We start from the raw sequence: 3,692 nt of genomic DNA, 5'->3' as shown, positions 1-3,692 counted from the left end.
TTCCGTCTTTGCCTTTCAAGCAGCTGTTCACAAGCAAACAAACGCCGTTCAACATCTCTCGGCTTCAACTCGTACGGCACACAATTTCCTTACTTCTGAATCATTCCCATGGCTTTGAGGCGTTTTGAAATGGCTTGTTGAGTCAATCCCAATGATCGTGCCAATTCTTCTTGATTTTGACACGAGTCTTAATCAAGTAATGCCTCCAATTCTGCATCTTCGAAAACCTTCTCTCTTCCACCGCTATGCCGGTCTTCGACGTCAAAATCACCGTTCTTGAAGCGTTGAAACCACTCACGACACGTTCTTTCACTAATAGCGACCTCACCATAAGTATTTGAGGACATTTGATGAGCCTCAGCCGCAGGTTTTTTCATATTGAAGCAGAAAATTAAAACCTCCCGCAAATGACGAGAATTTGGCTCGTAATCTGACATTTGCAATCGAGAATAACTTTATGATGTAGACACAAATCGACTAATGTTTCTATGAGGTTATGTTGACAGATACCCAAGTTTATTGTATGACGTCTATGATCTATTTATTTCGACCACCACTTACCGCTAAAGCCATCTATAGGAAAACGGCGGAAGCAAAGTTATACACCTAATACATTATTGCATCAAAAATATAAAGAGATATATTTAGTTAATCGGCACCTATTGGCGCTCAAATTTTGCAGATATTTAAAGTAAAAATGTCACTAAATGATATCCATGTTTAGATTTTACGGCCAAATGCGGCCAATTTTTTATACACTTCAATGAAATTATGATTATCAAACATTTCTCTATGTTTGAATAGAATAAGTATAGGGATAATATACAGGGTGAGAAAAAAATATGGAAATCCTGAAAACTCTCAAAAAATATAAGTTTTACAAAAAAATGTTTCAAATAAAAGTTGTAGGATTTAAAAAAGTCTATTCAATAGTCTCATCAGTTTGATCCTGACTGGTCGTTGAGGTCAAGTCAAAGTCACGTTGAATTTTTTAAATGAAACACCCTATTTTTTATTGCATATTCTCATAGCACATCTCGAGAGCTTTGCAAAACACTATAATTAAGTTCATTTTCGTCAAGTACTTTTTGAGTTATAAGACTTGAAGGTTACAGTACTTCCGGCATTAACATTATCCAAGATGTCCGACCGGCGGCTAATGTTTTGAATGTTGTTCAGGATTATCATCTGGGTAACATTTGTCAAGATCAAAGCATCATTGGTGATTATTTAATCTTCATTATTGTAATATTTTACACTATTTCTGGAAGTTGAATTTCCATGTAATTTGTAATTTATTAATATGGCGGCTAATGTTTTGAATGTTGTTCAGGATTATCATCTGGGTAACATTTGTCAAGATCAAAGCGTCATTGGTGATTATTTAATCTTCATTATTGTAATATTTTACACTATTTCTGAAAGTTGAATTTCCATGTAATTTGTAATTTATTAATTCATAACGGGCGATAAGTTCATTCTTAATTAAAATTTTATTAAGAACAAGTATTTGTAAAACGCACTCCGGCTGCACAACAGTGCAACTTGAATAAAATGCTTGTGAATGGTGATTTGAATGAAACTGGAAAAGGCGAACACGGTGGTGCCGTAGCTCAGATGGTTGAGCGTTCGACCGGAAATCGAAAGGTTACGAATTCGCCCACGCCGGATGCCGAGTATTCTTCCTTCACCCTTTCTTTCTAAACATTTTTCACACTTTCGTTTCTTGATATTTTTCTGATAATTAAGATCTAATTTTCAAATGTTTAAAAATTAAACGATACCATCAAAATTAAATTTTCATTTGATTCACTAACAAACGAGTTTTTTCTACATTAGAGATTCAGACACATGCTTTAGTTTTATAATCCTTTTATAGCCTAAACATTCATTTAAGTTACATGATTTTTCTGCATACTGTTTGTCTCCGTAGTTTTATGGTCATTCTTCTTTAATAACTAAATAAATAAAAATTGCTTTCAAGTATTCTACCGATCAAAAGAAAATTTTCTTTAATTGTAAAACATTTATAAATCATTTATTTGTAAAATTTCCTTTTTATTAAAAATGTTACGTTTGTCTAAAAGGGAAAGCATATCGCTTTTGATGATGAGGGGTTGGGGTGATCGACAAAGGTCGTACAATGATGTAACAGATCTTTTTAATAGAACATTTCGAAACGAGAATACTCCTTTATCAAAATCAACAGTTTCAAAGACTGTCAGACGTTTTGAAGAAACGGGATCTGTACAAAATCGGCCAAATTCTGGTAGATCGTGTACAGCAACGAATGAAGAATCCTCGTTAAATGTGTTGATACCTTTTTTGGAAAATCCGTATGAATCAACTCGTTCCGCAGCCTTACAACACGAAATTGATCAAAAATCTGTATTAAAAATTTTAAAGGTTAACAGGTTTCATCCCTTCAAAATTAAACTCGTACAAGAGTTAAATGAAGATGATCCTGATCGTCGTATTGAATTTAGTGAGAGGATGATGGAACTAATAACTGAAAATCCACAATTTTTGAGAAATATTGTGTTTTCAGATGAGGCAACATTTCAGCTGAATGGAAATGTCAACAGACACAATTGCAGATATTGGTCAGATACAAATCCTCACTGGATGAAAGAAAGCCATACGCAATATCCTCAGAAGTTAAACGTATGGGCAGGCATTTTAGATGACGCAATAATTGGTCCCTTCTTTATCGAAGGAAACTTAAATGCAGAAAGATATGAACAATTATTACGAATCGAAATAGTTCCAGCTATACAAGCCCTAAAAGGAGATGATTTTGTTGACACATGGTTTTTCAACAAGACGGCGCTCCGCCACATTATGGTGTTAATGTCAGACGATTTCTAAACGAAGTGTTTAATGAAAGATGGATAGGTAGACGAGTTACGATAGAGTGGGCACCTAGGTCTCCAGACCTCACACCCTTAGATTACTTTCTGTGGGGTTATTTAAAAGATCGCGTTTACAGAACTAATCCCAAAAATCTCGATGAATTAAGACACAGAATTGGTCTAGAAGCTGCCGCTATTCCAAGAGATCTTATTCGAAATGCAGTTCAATCATTTTACAATAGGATAGGTTATTGCCAAGAAGTTAATGGAGAACACTTTGAGCATCTATTGTAAGTTCACTTATCTGCTAGGATACGAAAGATCACCCTACAATGTGAGAGGTAAGGGGAACTCATAGCAGAAAGCACCCTAAAAAGTGAGAGGCAAGGGGAACTCACTCTAAAAAAGCACCCCAAAGGGAACAGAACCCTTCTACGTCCACGTCGTTGTTCCTGGGTAGCGCTAAAAGGATTCTGGCTTAAAAAAGTACAAATTTCATTTTTAAAAATTGACCCTGAAATGACCATGAAATGACCTTGAAACGTGATCACAAGGTCAACATTAAAAAGGTAAACAGATAGCCTTGACCTTACCTGAACTAAATCTGTGGATTATCTTTCAAGACAACACTAATACTCTCGATTATCTGTAATAATATCGCCTAGGTTAATTTGACCTCTATTTGACCCTTCCGAATCACTTAAAGGTTACAGTACCTCCGGCATTAGCATTACGTAAGCTGTCCAACCGATGACTAAAACCCCTTGAATGTTGTTCAGGATCATGTACTGGATAACATTTGTCAAGATCAAGGTCATTGGTGATTATTCCTCTTATTTT

The sequence above is a fragment of the Trachymyrmex cornetzi genome, unplaced genomic scaffold (assembly GCF_001594075.2).
Source record: "Trachymyrmex cornetzi isolate Tcor2-1 unplaced genomic scaffold, Tcor1.1 scaffold91, whole genome shotgun sequence".
Lineage (NCBI taxonomy): Eukaryota > Metazoa > Arthropoda > Insecta > Hymenoptera > Formicidae > Trachymyrmex > Trachymyrmex cornetzi.
Note: the sequence above shows the minus strand (reverse complement) of the source record.